The sequence below is a fragment of the Lactuca serriola genome, chromosome 1, assembly GCF_051521515.1.
Source record: "Lactuca serriola cultivar US96UC23 chromosome 1, Lser_US96UC23_V15, whole genome shotgun sequence".
In the NCBI taxonomy this organism is placed as follows: Eukaryota; Viridiplantae; Streptophyta; class Magnoliopsida; order Asterales; family Asteraceae; genus Lactuca; species Lactuca serriola.
The window spans coordinates 216,530,540-216,549,220 of NC_136408.1; positions in this window are offsets into that span (position 1 = coordinate 216,530,540).

Consider the following 18,681-nt stretch of genomic DNA (forward strand, 5'->3'; position numbering starts at 1 on the left):
ATCATTGAAGAAGTTTCAATGATAGACATAATGAGTAAGAAGAATCAAATAAGACAGAAAGAAAAAAGTTTCTCTAATCTGAAGAGATGGGAGAGTACTTTAGTATCTTGTTTTATGATTATCTTAGTGATTATGAAACCATGTCACAATTGATCCTTTAAGGACACCTTAGTTCATTTTGTTTGGCTAAGGAGAGGAATCGTGAATTGTTGAAATGGATAGATCAAAAGATAAATTATACTTCGTTCCAAAATAAAATCTTAGACTCATACTCCAAGATTAAGCCTTGAGTGACATAATCTTAAGAAAGGTTTAAAACACTTGTTAAATGTAGAGTAAAATGTGTTCTTACTCTTGTACATTTGAAATTGGTAAGTTGTTATGTTTTGGATAAAACATAGACCAACTAAGACCAATTGTGAAAAATGTTTAACTTGATAAGAATCTGCACTAACTCTTGAATATTCATTTTTGTCAAGGAATGGTTCTTGACAAAGAGAATCTTATATGTCAAGAGGTCAGTGGGAGTCTTAAAAGGATCTTAAGATAGATTTAAGAACTAATCAAGAGATTTGTTAATGACTAGACCACGACTTGAGGCTTGTAACCTATCGTGTTGACATATTTTGTGCCCATTCCAGTTAAAGTTGGTTTTGCATTGGAGTTCTGAGAGTTCTCAACTGGTTCAATAACAACTTGGAAGCAGTGGCAAGCCCTTGTGCTACCAGGTGGCAAGAAATTAAGACTGCACGAGTTCAGTCCATATGAATTTGGATTTGTCATTAACCTTGTCGTGTGATTATGGTTATGTCAAATTCACATGGATAGGAACACATACACCATCAAAATCTAAGTGTCATAAGGTTTCTCTCTGATTCATGAAAATGATAGTGAGAAAACTCTTTGACTAAGTAGATTTAAGTGGATAGCAAGTGTGAAGTTTGCATTCTCATGTCGTTAGTGGAGCATGTGTGGATAACCGGCATACTAACTGATGAGAATGGCAAAGGTTTAGACTCACATGTGAGCTATCTAAGTAAAGGTTTAGACTCCAGGTGTATGATTTGATAAAGTCTTATCAAGGCAATTTAGTATCAGAAATCTGACTGATTTCTAGGTACATGTCAAAGCTAGTGGGAGCATAAAGTGTTATGCTAGTTAGATAATAATCATTATGCTAGTGGGAGCATGATGATTATGTTGCAATTTAGCAATGTTAATTATAGAATACAAAAGTTTCAACTCGCTTTGAAAAAGTTGTTTTACTATAATTAAGGGAGACAAATTTATACTTCATTCCAATTCTACAAGCTTAGATTGAGACTTTAATCAACTATAGTTAAGAATATATATGAATGTTATGTTGGAATGGTTCAACATAAAGAATTTCTATATACGTTTCTGTCTCAAAATTCGATTACGATTACGACATCCCACTTCATAGTTCGAATTATGAGAACATGGCAAATAAAAATTTTATAGCATGAATCGTATCCCATATGCTTCGGATATAGGATCGATTACATATGTTATAATATTCATCCATTCTAAATTTTCCTAATGCTTAGGGCGTTAAGAAGGGAAAATGGATTAGAACTTGATATGAATAAGATGATTAAGCAATTGTCGAGAAAAATTTGGGGTTTTCCAGAGTTTGGTTACTCATGGACAATTGGAAGTATAGAGTAAGGATCGTATTGACATATTTTGGAAAGAGGCAACTCTTGTTCAAAAGTGATGGTCAAGATGGGAATACGGAATTGTTTCCATAGGTGGAAGTTATTCTTCGAATCTATGTAAGATTAAAGAACTTAATGCAAAGAAGGATGTTCAAAGGAATGTACTTTGAATTTGAGACTTCATCTCCATGGAATTGCTTTCCATTGGAATACTTTGTAATGTTTGTTGCCAAGTCTTTGTGACTTGGTATTCTTACATTTACAATAAGGATTGGGATTGTGAAATGAGAATCATTGAAGTCATGTTCAATTGCTATAGTTCAACAACAGATGAAAGTATAAGTCTTAAAATAGAAAAATGAAAGTTATTTGTAAGACTGAAGGTATGAAACGAGTGTTTGGGTTCACAAAGACCATTCAATGTTCGAACGAAATACTCAACATAGCAGTAATAGTGCCACTTATATTAATATAAAAGTTGTTACAACGATCATGAAAATTTGACCCCCATAAGGGTCTCCGATTACAAAGTTCGAGAAGTTTAAAGACTTTTAGCCGAGGTCCTAAGCTATAACAAAATTTGAGTCCTAGACAAGCACTACTTGCGTCGAAGGTTGCGCTTGGAGCTTGACTCCGTATCTGATTGCTTTGACTCCATTAGACGCCTATCGAAAACGGCTTGTTGTTCCCTTAGTTCGGCGAGGGCTGCAATCATTTGCGCTTGAAACGATTCAGCTTGAAATTGGGCGTTGTCTTGCATCTTGTCCAGCCTATGGATGTCAGAAGTGTGAACCTGCACTTCCACGTTGATATCCCGGAGTCGACTAGCTTGTACTCCAGACTAATAGGACTGATTGGCTAACTTACCCACCATTACCGGGAGTGCTCGATCAGCCGAACCTCCGCCGCGGACATCATAGAATTCCCGGCACATGCCGTAGGGAGGGCGTAGGTTTTGCTGTTGGCTCCAATGGTGGAGGTGACTTCCCCAGACGGGAGTCGGTCCTTGAAAGTTCCTTACGAAGACGGGAGGTTGAATGGGTGGTGGATTGATAACTTCCGGCTCTGAGTCGGTACCGGAGTCATCACCCACTTCTATGGGTTCCTCGTCCTCTTCGGGATCATCTTCGATCCATCCTCCGTTGCCTTGGTTGGGAAAGTAGGGGTCGCCAGGGTGGTGAAATCCAGCCATTTGACTGTACGAGAAAAAGGGTTATAAGAATCGAGTAAAGCCGGAACATGTAAAACATGTAAGTTAAACTAGTTTAGATAGCAAATACTCCTATAGTATTTAAGTGCTTGTGTTTGATTCTTGTAATGGTTTGGTAAGTTTTGACTTGTTGCTTACTATGATCATTCCTCGATATACGTTGGTCCAATCTTGGGCAAATATAGTTGATCACGCTATATTTGTCCAAAATCTGATTATATATATCGAGTCCCAATCGTAGTGTCAACTTGTCTAAATACTTGTATAGTTTGTATAACATGAAAATAGTTCGTGGTAGGCATGTATTTGTACTTAAATGAACTACCAATTTAAGTTGAACGAAATGCTGCTTAAGTGTAAAAAGAAAATTTGTTTTGTCAGAGAGTATTAGTCCCCTAAGAATTTATAGTTTGTATATCTTATGTGGTTCGATATACTTAGTTCACTATAAACATTGCTCTGATACCAATCTGTCACACCCCCAAACCTGAACGGCGGAAACGTTCGGGGGCGGATGACTTCATGTGGTAACGTAACAAATGAATACATAGTAAAGAAAGCAATACAACCATCATATATATAATTGAAAGTTTACATTTGTCCAAAAGTTACATGTTCAAAACTCAATTACAATATGATGTCAAAATACGAGATTAAACTGGTGCCGCAGCATCCCTTCATCAAAAGCGAAATGAATACCTGAAATTACTGATTTCCTGGGACATACAAGTAATTTTGAAAGATTAGATCAGCATTTAAGCTGGTGAATTTCATAAGTATTGAAGTGACAATGTTTGAATGAACTGAAATGTTTTATCTTCGTTTGTTTGTGGTTAGAAAATCCAATATTTTCTACTAGTATAAAAGTAGCCTTCACTCAAGACCAATGTTTGTTTCTAAAATGTATGTAAATGTAAAAGAACCAATGAATTTGAAAACCTTGTAAATCAATGCATTTTAATACCCCTTGTGAGTTTTATAACCATACTATTGACTCTGAATGCCTATACACAACGTTCTTCAGGCGTTGAAATGTTATGACGTTTGTCACCCCAAACGGTGGACTGCAGCTAACAGTCAGGGCGCGGGTTTGTCAAGCCCGTATAGATCTATACACAAACACCATGCTCCCCCTCCAAGGGATTCTGGTATATAATACAGGACTTGAAATATGTACTCGAACGTACATGAAGTTAGTGTCTCACAAATCCGTGGTATAAAAACAGATCTACTTGTTAAAATGTTACGTTTGTTCTTGTACACGAAAGTGAACTTCTTGAAATATGTGATTCTACTACATAAGAGTTAGAAATTTGTTTCGTAAAACCATACCTATTATAGTTTCCAAAAAGCGTGTCTTGTTTGTTTAGAAACATTGAGAAAAGGAATCGCTTGTTTATGAAAGTATAGATTTTTGGGTGTAGAGTCTAGGATAGACAAGAAAAATCTCAGAACAGATTAGTTTATACATGCATTACAACAACATTATATTTTTAAAAGGGAAAATGCTATTGTGACATATGTTATATATATACATATATACATATATATATAAGTTCCTTTAAATGTTTATAAATCGCATGTGATTTGAATATATAACAGTATATAAAAGAATTTCTTTATGTAACGCACGATAATACTCGTGTGTTTTACTTGTAATCCCCCCCTTTGAAAGCATATAAAAGTATTTAGACTAATTAAAAAGGTTGATTTAGGGGTATGAAACTCACTTGAAAGTTTGAAGATAGCGAGATGGAAAACCGGGCAGAGTTTCGTCTCGGGAAACGGATTTTCCTCGGGATTCTCGGGAATCTCGGAAGTAAAATCGACCTTCGGGACTTGAGCCAAAAAGACCAGAGTTTCGGGTTTGAACGGACACGGAAAACGAGGCAAAGTTGGGAGAGAGAGAAGAGAAATGAACCCTTTCTTTGGAAACCCTCGCATTCTATTTATAGGAAGGCTGGTCTGCCTCGGTACGCGGGGCGTACGCTCGTACGCGCTGCGTACGCGTACGTCATGCATGACCGAAGCCTCGACTGCCTCGGTTCGGAAGGGACGGGTTGCTGGGGAGGTGGGTCGGATGGGACGCCGGGTCGGATGGGACGTCGGGTCGGACGGGTCGGACGGGTCGGATGGATCGGATTCCTCGGATATGGCGACGTGGACGATCCGAGGCCAATCCTCTCGGTTACGCGGGGCGTACAGGAGTACGCAGCGCGTACTTCGGAGGAGGATGCTGACTCCCCTTCGGATAATATCCGAATTTTGAATTAAATAAATAAATAATATATTTAATAAACTTCAAAAATCCATATCTTCTTCATACGAACTCCGTTTTCGATGGTCTTTATATCCTTGCGTAGGTGAGACTACGCTCTACAACTTTCGTTTAGACACCGTCGGCAAATTCCAAAATTATATTTTTATTATTTATTAAAAATCCATCGTGTTTAAGGAATTTCTTAGAAAATTCATAACTTCTTTATCTGATGTCGGTTTTTGCCAGACTTTTTACCGCTGGAATACCATTGTCGAGACCTTCGATTCTCGTTTAGGTCATTCCGGCCAAAAGTCGCTCGATCTCCGATTCGAGTTTTTAGCGGTCTGTTGCTAAGCCGAACTTGGAAAAATCACATCTTCGCTATATGAAGTCGGATTTGGGCGTTCTTTTCACATACGATCATGGTTCAAAGACATTTAATCATAGAAGGAAATTAAATAGAACTATTTGTACGTTTTATTATGAAAGTAAATTTTATTACTTAGAAGCGGTTACAATACTTGACCCATTCTGGTCCTTACAAGGAGTTGAAATATCGGGTTGCCACATCATCCCCCCGTTAGAGAGAATTTCGTCCCGAAATTTAAAGTAGCAAAGATACTAGTGAACATGAAAGAGATGAGGGTACTTTTGTTTCATCTGATCTTCGCGTTCCCATGTGAATTCGGGTCCCCGCTTGGCGTTCCAGCGAACCTTCACGATGGGTATGCGACTTTGTTTTGTTTGTTTGACCTCTCGATCCATGATTTCTATTGGCTCTTCCACAAAGTTGAGGCTCTCGTTGATCTCGATCTCGTCGAGTGGAATAACAAGAGTCTCGTCGGACAGACACTTTTTCAAGTTTGAGACGTGGAAGGTTGGATGGATGTTACTAAGTTCGCGCGGTAGGTTAAGCTTGTAAGCCACAGGGCCGATTCTGGCAAGAATCTCGAAAGGCCCTATGTATCTTGGATTTAGTTTCCCACGCTTTCCAAATCGTATTAAACCCTTCCACGGTGAGACCTTTAATAAGACGTGGTCTCCTACCTGGAATTCTAAAGGTTTCCTCCTTTGGTCAGCGTAGCTTTTCTGTCGGTCTCTTGAGGCCTTCAATCGTTCACGAATCTGAACGATCTTCTCTGTTGTTTCACGTATGATCTCCGGACCTGTGAGAGTGCTTTCAGGAACTCTTCCTCTAGCTAACTGGGTATCGCCAACTTCAGTCCAGCACAGAGGGGATCTGCACTTTCGACCATAGAGGGCTTCAAACGGAGCAGCCTTTATGCTTGTATGATAACTATTGTTGTATGAAAATTCGACAAGGGGTAAATGAATATCCCATGCCTTTCCAAAGTCAATCACGCAGGCTCTCAGCATGTCTTCTAAAGTTTGTATTGTTCTCTCACTTTGTCCGTCTGTCTGTGGGTGGTAGGCTGTACTCATGTCTAGCCTAGTTCCCAGGGAACTTTGTAGTGATTGCCAGAACCTTGAAGTGAATCTACTATCTCGATCGGAGATAATGGATATCGGAACACCATGCAGTCGCACTACTTCCCTTAAGTAAGTTCTTGTCAGCTTCTCCATTTTGTCAGTCTCCTTGATGGGTAGGAAATGTGCGGATTTGGTCAATCTGTCGACAATGACCCATATGGTATCGAGTCCAATTGTCGTCTTGGGTAACTTGGTTATGAAGTCCATAGTAATCCGCTCCCATTTCCATTCCGGTATCTCTGGTTGTTGTAGTAGTCCTGACGGTTTCTGATACTCGACCTTAACCTTAGCGCAAGTAAGACATTTACTCACGAAGGTAGCAATTTCTGCTTTCATGTTAGGCCACCAGTACAGTTTCTTAAGATCCAGATACATTTTATCTGAACCCGGGTGAACGGAATATCTTGAATTGTGAGCCTCGGTCATGACTACGTTTCTGAAACCACCATGAGTTGGGGTCCAGATTCGGTCCATGAGATAGTAGGCTCCGCCACCCTTGACTTCTAAATTCTTCTCCATTCCTCGCAGGGATTCACCCGCCACATTTTCAGGTTGCAAAGCTTCCATTTGTGCTTCTTTAATTTGTGTGGATAGGTGGGAATGGATAGTCATGGTCAGAGATTTGACCCTCCGACCAGTGTATTCCTTTCGACTGAGGGCGTCGGCTACTACGTTGGCCTTGCCAGGATGATAACGAATTTCGCATTCGTAGTCATTCAGTAACTCAACCCATCGTCGTTGTCGCATGTTGAGTTCCTTCTGATCGAAAATGTGTTGAAGGCTCTTGTGATCGGTGAATATAGTACTCTTTGTTCCGTATAAGTAGTGCCTCCAGATCTTCAGAGCAAATACCACTGCTCCTAACTCGAGGTCGTGTGTCGTATAGTTCACTTCGTGTGTCTTAAGCTGTCGGGAGGCATAAGCGATAACCTTCCCTCTTTGCATAAGAACACAACCAAGTCCTTGATTTGAAGCATCGCAATACACTACGAAGTCTTCTATCCCTTCGGGGAGGGATAGTATCGGTGCGGTGCACAAGGCCTGTTTTAGTGTCTGGAATGCCTTCTCTTGTTTCGCTTCCCAGTCAAAGGCCACTCCTTTCTGGGTTAATGAAGTAAGAGGTTTCGCAATGCTCGAAAAGTTCTTTATGAATCTGCGATAGTAGCCAGCTAGACCTAGAAATTGACGAATTTCTGTAGGTGTCTTTGGTGCCGACCAGTTCTCAATAGCCTTAATTTTGGAAGGGTCCACGTGTATACCTTTCTCGCTAACAACGTGACCTAAAAATTCGACTCTTCGAATCCAAAATTCACATTTAGAGAACTTCGCATAGAGTTTCTCCGTTCGCAGTGTTTCTAGGACTTTTCGTAGGTGTTGACTATGCTCTTCCTCACTTCGAGAGTAGATAAGTATATCATCGATAAAGACGATGACGAACTGATCCAAGTAAGGGCGGCATACCCTATTCATTAGGTCCATAAATACTGCTGGTGCATTGGTTAATCCGAACGGCATCACCACGAATTCGTAGTATCCATAACGAGTTCGGAAGGCTGTCTTTGGAATGTCCCTCTCTAGAACTCGTAATTGGTGATATCCGGATCGCAGGTCTATTTTGGAGAAGTAGTTCGCCCCTTGAAGTTGATCGAATAGGTCGTCGATACGGGGTAGAGGATAGCGGTTCTTGACAGTAAGTTTGTTCAGCTCTCTGTAGTCGATGCACATACGGAACGATCCGTCTTTCTTCTTTACAAACAAGACCGGTGCTCCCCAAGGTGAGAAACTTGGTCTTATGAATCCTTTGTGAAGGAGTTCATTAAGTTGACTGGAAAGTTCCTGCATCTCTGCTGGTGCAAGACGATAAGGCGACTTCGCTACTGGGGTAGCTCCTGGAATTAAGTCGATTCTAAACTCGACTTGGCGTTGCGGTGGTAATCCTGGCAGTTCTTCTGGAAAGATATCGGGAAAGTCGCGTACTACCGAGATGCTCTTGATGTCCTTCAGTTCTTGACTTGTATCGACGATGTGCGCTAGGAATGCTCGACAATCCTTCCGCAAGCACTTTCGAGCTTGGATGCACGAAATGATGCGAAGGTTTGCACTAGATTTGTCGCCGTAGATAACTAATGTTTCGTTGTTTGGGAGGTTAAGACGGACTGCTTTCTCAAAGCACATGATGTCGGCGCGAAGAAGGCTCAACCAATCCATGCCGACTATGACGTCGAAACTTTTAATTTGAACCGGCATGAGATTGATTGGGAAAGAATGGCCGTCTAATGTTAACGTACAGCCCATGTATATGCAATTTGTGTTTTCGGTTTTTCCATTGGCCATCTCTATAGTGAATGATTTTTCTAACTTGCTAGGTTTAGGTTTAAGTAAATGAATAAAGTTTTGACTCACGAAACTTCTCTCCGCCCCACTATCGAATAATATGCATGCGTATGAATTATCGAGAAGGAACGTACCAGGAACAATAGTTGGGTCAGCTACAGCTTCGTTGTGGCCTATTGCGAAAACTCGTCTCACACCTCCGGTGCCTGCTGCCTTAGGACAGTTTCTCTGGTAGTGGCCCACCTCGCCACAACCGTAGCAAGCCTGCCCTACACCCGCACCGGGAATTTGAGTGATCGGCTTTGCGGGTTCCTTGCAGAAACGGGCTGTGTGCCCTTTCTGGCTGCAGTTGGCGCACTGCATAGCTCGACAAAGTCCATGGTGGTGGTAATTGCATTTGGTGCATTTTGGGAGGTTGCCTATATAAGGCTTTGTTGGGTAGGTATTTGTAGGGCTGTAGCAGGTACAGTGGCCGCATTTACTGACACCAGCTGTTTCTTTGCGGATTCTTGGGAAGATCCACCCTTCCCTTTAATCCATGCCCTCTTCCTGCCATTGTTGTTGTTGTAGTTGTTGTAGTTGTTGTTTGCTTTCTGTGGGGCTGGTGCAGAAGTGGTTGAGTTCTGATGACCTCCGTAGTCGATCAGAGATTGTGCCAGTTCCTTAGCACTTTCAAAGGTGTCAGGTTTAGAAGCTAACACGCTTGATCGCATTTGAGGCGTCAGTCCCCAGATGTACCTTTCTATCTTCTTGCTCTCGGGAGCAATCATATCTGGACAAAGGATTGCCAGCTCGCAAAATCTGTTGGTATAAGTAGCGATGTCGGTACCAACCATTCCGAGAGTCCATAGCTCGTGTTCAAGCTTTTGAATCTCTCCCCGTGGGCAGTATTCTCTCATCATCATGGCCTTCAAGTTCTCCCAGCTTATGGAGTTTGCCACGATTAGGGTGAGTACTTTAACGTGGCCATTCCACCAAGTTAAAGCTTTATCGAGAAGGGTGAAAGTTGCAAATTTGACCTTGCTGTGCTCGGGGCAGGAGCATATTTCAAAGACTGCCTCCGTCCTTTCGATCCACTGCCTCAGGGCCATCACACCACCAGTACCATAAAACATCCGGGGCTTGGCATTAGTGAAGTCCTTATAGGTGCATTCTCGAGGTGGTCCATGACTCTCGCCATGGTTGGATAGGTGTGTGCCAGATCCCGAGCCATTAGTACTCGAGTTATTGATCTGTGACATGGCAGCTGCCACTGCCGCGGTGACTGCTGCTTGAAACATAACAGCATCAAATTGAGGTGGTGGAGGTGGTGGTGGTATAGGTGCTTCCTCACCGTTGTTTCGCCTTGGATTCCTACGCGGAGGCATCCTTCAACTATAGATTGAAAAGACAAGGATAAGAATTTTATAGAATGGAAAAAATGTATGTGTCTCATGAACTAAATCGCTATAGTTCAACAACAGATGAAAGTATAAGTCTTAAAATAGAAAAATGAAAGTTATTTGTAAGACTGAAGGTATGAAACGAGTGTTTGGGTTCACAAAGACCATTCAATGTTCGAACGAAATACTCAACATAGCAGTAATAGTGCCACTTATATTAATATAAAAGTTGTTACAACGATCATGAAAATTTGACCCCCATAAGGGTCTCCGATTACAAAGTTCGAGAAGTTTAAAGACTTTTAGCCGAGGTCCTAAGCTATAACAAAATTTGAGTCCTAGACAAGCACTACTTGCGTCGAAGGTTGCGCTTGGAGCTTGACTCCGTATCTGATTGCTTTGACTCCATTAGACGCCTATCGAAAACGGCTTGTTGTTCCCTTAGTTCGGCGAGGGCTGCAATCATTTGCGCTTGAAACGATTCAGCTTGAAATTGGGCGTTGTCTTGCATCTTGTCCAGCCTACGGATGTCAGAAGTGTGAACCTGCACTTCCACGTTGATATCCCGGAGTCGACTAGCTTGTACTCCAGACTGATAGGACTGATTGGCTAACTTACCCACCATTACCGGGAGTGCTCGATCAGCCGAACCTCCGCCGCGGACATCATAGAATTCCCGGCACATGCCGTAGGGAGGGCGTAGGTTTTGCTGTTGGCTCCAATGGTGGAGGTGACTTCCCCAGACGGGAGTCGGTCCTTGAAAGTTCCTTACGAAGACGGGAGGTTGAATGGGTGGTGGATCGATAACTTCCGGCTCTGAGTCGGTACCGGAGTCATCACCCACTTCTATGGGTTCCTCGTCCTCTTCGGGATCATCTTCGATCCATCCTCCGTTGCCTTGGTTGGGAAAGTAGGGGTCGCCAGGGTGGTGAAATCCAGCCATTTGACTGTACGAGAAAAAGGGTTATAAGAATCGAGTAAAGCCGGAACATGTAAAACATGTAAGTTAAACTAGTTTAGATAGCAAATACTCCTATAGTATTTAAGTGCTTGTGTTTGATTCTTGTAATGGTTTGGTAAGTTTTGACTTGTTGCTTACTATGATCATTCCTCGATATACGTTGGTCCAATCTTGGGCAAATATAGTTGATCACGCTATATTTGTCCAAAATCTGATTATATATATCGAGTCCCAATCGTAGTGTCAACTTGTCTAAATACTTGTATAGTTTGTATAACATGAAAATAGTTCGTGGTAGGCATGTATTTGTACTTAAATGAACTACCAATTTAAGTTGAACGAAATGCTGCTTAAGTGTAAAAAGAAAATTTGTTTTGTCAGAGAGTATTAGTCCCCTAAGCATTTATAGTTTGTATATCTTATGTGGTTCGATATACTTAGTTCACTATAAACATTGCTCTGATACCAATCTGTCACACCCCCAAACCTGAACGGCGGAAACGTTCGGGGGCGGATGACTTCATGTGGTAACGTAACAAATGAATACATAGTAAAGAAAGCAATACAACCATCATATATATAATTGAAAGTTTACATTTGTCCAAAAGTTACATGTTCAAAACTCAATTACAATATGATGTCAAAATACGAGATTAAACTGGTGCCGCAGCATCCCTTCATCAAAAGCGAAATGAATACCTGAAATTACTGATTTCCTGGGACATACAAGTAATTTTGAAAGAGTAGATCAGCATTTAAGCTGGTGAATTTCATAAGTATTGAAGTGACAATGTTTGAATGAACTGAAATGTTTTATCTTCGTTTGTTTGTGGTTAGAAAATCCAATATTTTCTACTAGTATAAAAGTAGCCTTCACTCAAGACCAATGTTTGTTTCTAAAATGTATGTAAATGTAAAAGAACCAATGAATTTGAAAACCTTGTAAATCAATGCATTTTAATACCCCTTGTGAGTTTTATAACCATACTATTGACTCTGAATGCCTATACACAATGTTCTTCAGGCGTTGAAATGTTATGACGTTTGTCACCCCAAACGGTGGACTGCAGCTAACAGTCAGGGCGCGGGTTTGTCAAGCCCGTATAGATCTATACACAAACACCATGCTCCCCCTCCAAGGGATTCTGGTATATAATACAGGACTTGAAATATGTACTCGAACGTACATGAAGTTAGTGTCTCACAAATCCGTGGTATAAAAACAGATCTACTTGTTAAAATGTTACGTTTGTTCTTGTACACGAAAGTGAACTTCTTGAAATATGTGATTCTACTACATAAGAGTTAGAAATTTGTTTCGTAAAACCATACCTATTATAGTTTCCAAAAAGCGTGTCTTGTTTGTTTAGAAACATTGAGAAAAGGAATCGCTTGTTTATGAAAGTATAGATTTTTGGGTGTAGAGTCTAGGATAGACAAGAAAAATCTCAGAACAGATTAGTTTATACATGCATTACAACAACATTATATTTTTAAAAGGGAAAATGCTATTGTGACATATGTTATATATATACATATATACATATATATATATATATAAGTTCCTTTAAATGTTTATAAATCGCATGTGATTTGAATATATAACAGTATATAAAAGAATTTCTTTATGTAACGCACGATAATACTCGTGTGTTTTACTTGTAATCCCCCCCTTTGAAAGCATATAAAAGTATTTAGACTAATTAAAAAGGTTGATTTAGGGGTATGAAACTCACTTGAAAGTTTGAAGATAGCGAGATGGAAAACCGGGCAGAGTTTCGTCTCGGGAAACGGATTTTCCTCGGGATTCTCGGGAATCTCGGAAGTAAAATCGACCTTCGGGACTTGAGCCAAAAAGACCAGAGTTTCGGGTTTGAACGGACACGGAAAACGAGGCAAAGTTGGGAGAGAGAGAAGAGAAATGAACCCTTTCTTTGGAAACCCTCGCATTCTACTTATAGGAAGGCTGGTCTGCCTCGGTACGCGGGGCGTACGCTCGTACGCGCTGCGTACGCGTACGTCATGCATGACCGAAGCCTCGACTGCCTCGGTTCGGATGGGACGGGTTGCTGGGGAGGTGGGTCGGATGGGACGCCGGGTCGGATGGGACGTCGGGTCGGACGGGTCGGACGGGTCGGATGGATCGGATTCCTCGGATATGGCGACGTGGACGATCCGAGGCCAATCCTCTCGGTTACGCGGGGCGTACAGGAGTACGCAGCGCGTACTTCGGAGGAGGATGCTGACTCCCCTTCGGATAATATCCGAATTTTGAATTAAATAAATAAATAATATATTTAATAAACTTCAAAAATCCATATCTTCTTCATACGAACTCCGTTTTCGATGGTCTTTATATCCTTGCGTAGGTGAGACTACGCTCTACAACTTTCGTTTAGACACCGTCGGCAAATTCCAAAATTATATTTTTATTATTTATTAAAAATCCATCGTGTTTAAGGAATTTCTTAGAAAATTCATAACTTCTTTATCTGATGTCGGGTTTTGCCAGACTTTTTACCGCTGGAATACCATTGTCGAGACCTTCGATTCTCGTTTAGGTCATTCCGGCCAAAAGTCGCTCGATCTCCGATTCGAGTTTTTAGCGGTCTGTTGCTAAGCCGAACTTGGAAAAATCACATCTTCGCTATATGAAGTCGGATTTGGGCGTTCTTTTCACATACGATCATGGTTCAAAGACATTTAATCATAGAAGGAAATTAAATAGAACTATTTGTACGTTTTATTATGAAAGTAAATTTTATTACTTAGAAGCGGTTACAATACTTGACCCATTCTGGTCCTTACAAGGAGTTGAAATATCGGGTTGCCACAAAAGACCTCGCGAGCATCCCCGAAGTTTGTAACTTTCCTGATGTCTTTCCCGAAGAGCTTCCGGGCATTCCTCCCGAACGTCAAGTTGAGTTTCACATTGACCTAATTCAAGGAGCTACCCCCATAGCCAAGTCTCCATATCGCTTAGCCCCAGCAGAAATGCAGGAGTTGTCCAGCCAACTCAACAAGTTACTCAGCAAAGGGTTCATCAGACCAAGTTCCTCACCCTGGGGAACTCCGGTTTTGTTTGTGAAGAAGAAAATAGGTCCTTCCGAATGTGCGTCGACTACCGCGAACTTAATAAGTTGACCGTCAAGAACCGATATCCTCTTCCTCGAATCGATGACATCTTCGACCAACTTTAGGGAGCTAACTACTTCTCAAAGATAGACCTTAGGTCCGGGTACCATCAGCTACGAGTTCATGAAAGTGATGTTTCCAAAACAGCTTTCAGGACCCGATATGGACACTACGAGTTCGTAGTGATGCCCTTCGGTCTAACCAATGCACCGGCTATGTTCATGGATCTGATGAACCAGGTGTGTCATCCCTTCGTAGACAAATTTTTCATCGTGTTCATTGACGACATAATTGTCTACTCCAGAAGTGAAGAAGATCACAAGCGACACTTGAGGTCAGTAATGGAAACCCTTAGATCCGAAAAGTTGTACGCGGAATTTTCCAAGTGTGAATTCTGGATTCGGAAGGTAACTTGCCTCGGTCACGTGGTAAGCGAAGAGGGTATTCACGTGGATCCATCCAAGATCAAAGCGACAGAGAATTGGTCAGCACCGAAGACACCCACAAAAATTCGTCAATTCTTGGGTCTCGCCGGCTATTATCGGAGATTGATCAAAAAAATTTCTAGAATCGCCAAACCTCTCACCACTCTGACACATAAAGGTGTGCCTTTTTGTTGGAGTGAAAAGCAAGAAAACGCATTCCAAACGTTAAAGCGAGCCTTGTGTAGCGCACCAGTCCTGTCCCTGCCCGAAGGAACATAGGACTTCGTTGTTTATTGTGATGCGTCTAACCAGGTCTTAGGCTGTGTGCTTATGCAAAGGGGAAAAGTGATTGCATATGCCTCGAGACAGCTGAAGGCACACGAAGTCAACTATACCACTCATGACCTGGAGTTAGGAGCCGTAGTCTTTGCACTAAAAATTTGGAGACATTATCTTTATGGAACCAAGTGTACGATCTTCACTGACCATAAGAGCCTACAACACATCTTCGATCAGAAAGATTTAAACATGAGGCAAAGGCGATGGGTAGAACTACCCAGTGATTATGAGTGCGAGATCCGCTACCATCCCGACAAGGCCAATGTGGTGGCAGATGCCCTTAGCCGAAAAGAAAGTTCGAGCCGCAAAGTGAAGACCCTGACGATGACTATCCATTCCCAATTATCCATGCAAATCTGAGAAACCCAATTAGAAGCCCTTAAACATGAGAGCATGTCAAGCGAAGCCTTGAGGGGAATGGATAAGAAACTTGAGATCAGAGGTGACGGAGTCTACTGTTTCATGGACCGAATATGGACTCCAAAATTCGGAGTATTCAGGGATGTTGTCATGGAAGAAGCACACAAGACTAGATACTCTGTTCACCCAGGTTCGGATAAGATGTACCTGGATCTCAAGAAACAATACTGGTGGCCAAACATGAAAGCCGATATCGCTACTTTTGTGGGCAAGTGCTTGACTTGCGCCAAGGTAAAAGTTGAGTACCAGAAACCCTCGGGTCTGCTCTAGCTGCCCGAAATACCCGAGTGGAAATGGGAGATGATTACCATGGATTTCATCACCAAGTTACCCAAATCTCCGAGTGGGTATGATACCATTTGGGTAATTGTTGATCGTTTGACAAAATCCACTCACTTCATTCCGATCAAAGAATCATTCAGGATGGAAAGACTTACGCGAATATACGTCCAGGAGGTAATTCGATTGCACGGTGTACCCGCATCCATTATCTCCGATCGAGATTGTAGGTTTACATCGAGATTTTGGCAATCCCTCCAGAAGGCTCTTGGAACTAAACTAGACATGAGCACGACTTACCATCCTCAGACAGATGGGCAGAGTGAGAGAACTATCCAAACTTTGGAAGACATGCTGAGAGCGTGTGTCATTGATTTCAGAAAGTCATGGGACACTCATGTACCCTTGATTGAGTTCTCGTATAATAACAGTTACCACACCAGCATCAAGACTGCCCCATTCGAAGCCCTCTACGGTCGCAAGTGCAGATCCCCTCTGTGCTGGGCTGAGGTAGGGGACACGCAGTTATCCAAGAGTTGATTCCCCGACAGTGCTCTCACTGGTCCTGAAATCATTCGTGAAACCACCGAAAAGATCATCCAAATCCGGGAACGATTGAAAGCTTCATGAGATCGCCAAAAGAGTTACACCGATACACGATGGAAACCTCTGGAGTTCCATGTTGGAGACCGTGTCCTGTTGAAGGTCTCGCCCTAGAAGGGCATGGTATACTTTGGAAAGCGTGGAAAACTTAAGCCGAGGTACATTGGAGCCTTTGAGATCCTCGCCAGGATCGGTCCGGTAGCCTATAAACTCCGATTACCCCGTGATCTTAGTATCCATCCCGTTTTCCACGTCTCTAATCTTAAGAAGTATTTATCCGATGAAACCCTTGTGATCCCTCTTGATGAAATCGAGATCAACGAAAACCTAAACTTCGTGGAAGAACCAATCGAAATCATGGATCGAGAGATCAAACGTACGAAACAAAGTCGCATCCCAATAGTGAAGGTTCGCTGGAATGCCAAGTGGGGACCGGAATTCACTTGGGAGTGTGGAGACTCGATGAGACAGAAGTATCTGCATATCTTTCCAAATCCATGATTTATATCTTAATTCTGAATTTCGGGATGAAATTCCCTCTAACGGGGGGATAATGTGACAACCCGGAACTTCTAACCTATGTAAATTGATCTTCGTATCAGCACTAAAACTTGAATTCATTATCTTTTGTTAAATCTTGTGGATTCCATATGGGTGCTCTAGACTTAGTATAATCTAGATATGAGTCTTAAGAAGGGCTGGAGAGTGTTTAGTATCACAAAATCGGGCCAAACTCATCAAATAAGGTGTGTGCGGCCACACACCCAGCCGCAAACACCTTCAACCTCACACCCAATCCAATATATGGATGGATATCCCCTTCATTCATTCATTTATATGTTTCTCTTCCCTCTCTCTACTTTCTCTCTCTAAATCATCAACCAAGAACACTTTGAAGGCTTCATATTCGTGATCTACTCCATCTTCAAGCTGATTATAGTGGTAAACACTTGAATCCCAAGCTTAAAACTCATCATGTTCATCGTATTCATCATCCCTTAAAGGTGTACGGCTGCACACCATCATATGGGGGCAGCACACATTCAAAACTCCCAAGTATGAAGAGCATACACTTCAAAAATCAACATATGGACTCAAATGAGGAGTGTACCACCGCACACTCCTGTGTACGGCCGCACACACCCTCTGTACGGCCGCACACTCTTGTGTGCAGCCTCACACACACTCCTGGCCGCACTCCCCAACCGCACACTCATTTTGAAGACCACACACCCACTCTAATGCCCATATTTGGCCCTAAACTTGCATAAATCATTAAGCTTGGATCAGAAGACACTTATTCTTAGTAATCCCAAGCTCTAAGGATGTTTTCCCATCATGTTTAGTCATGAAACACCTTAGTCCTAACTCATTTATGTGTCATCCCTTGAATAATAGGGGCCATTGGCGTTCAGGGCATCCGTTGACACTCGAACCCTACGTTAAGCGGTGAGTTCATACCCCTACTCTTTTTCAATGTTTTTCACTGTTTTCAGGGGGGAATACAAGCAAAGTGCAAGGAATACTTGTACTCAAAACTTCTTTTACATGAGTTGTGTTCCATATTACATACGCTTTTAACACTGATAATCATAACAAATAACAATTTGAACTTGCAGAATACATTATGGTATTATTTGTGAAAAACATTATAAAATGTTGTATTTTATATTTTCACAAATGGTTTTCCACATTATAACAGTTAAAAGCATAACCTTTGAATTTTGAACATCGAACCTAGTAAATTGTTTTGTCCTCGGTAACACTCCACAGAGATACGCGAGTGGAGGATGATCGTTTGTAACAGTATCTTTCTATTTTATTACTAGTAAATTTTTTATTCCTATAAATTGGTGACACGTCCTCGGAAATACTCCACAGATATACGCGAGTGGAGGACCACCCCCGTAACCAGAATCTCCTAGAGAGAGAGTGTGACTTGAGTGTATAGATCTATACAGGGCTGACTACCCCACGCTTGGCTGCTAGCTACAGTCGAACCGAAAGGTTCAAGGGTGACGAAAGTGATAAAGTGATGTGGACTACTTATTGTCATATCTAGTCTATGATATGGTTATGGAACTAGCAATTTGGATAACAGAGATTTACTTGTTAGTAATAATGGGTTAGTAACCAGTTTACTTTACACTTATTAGTTTTATG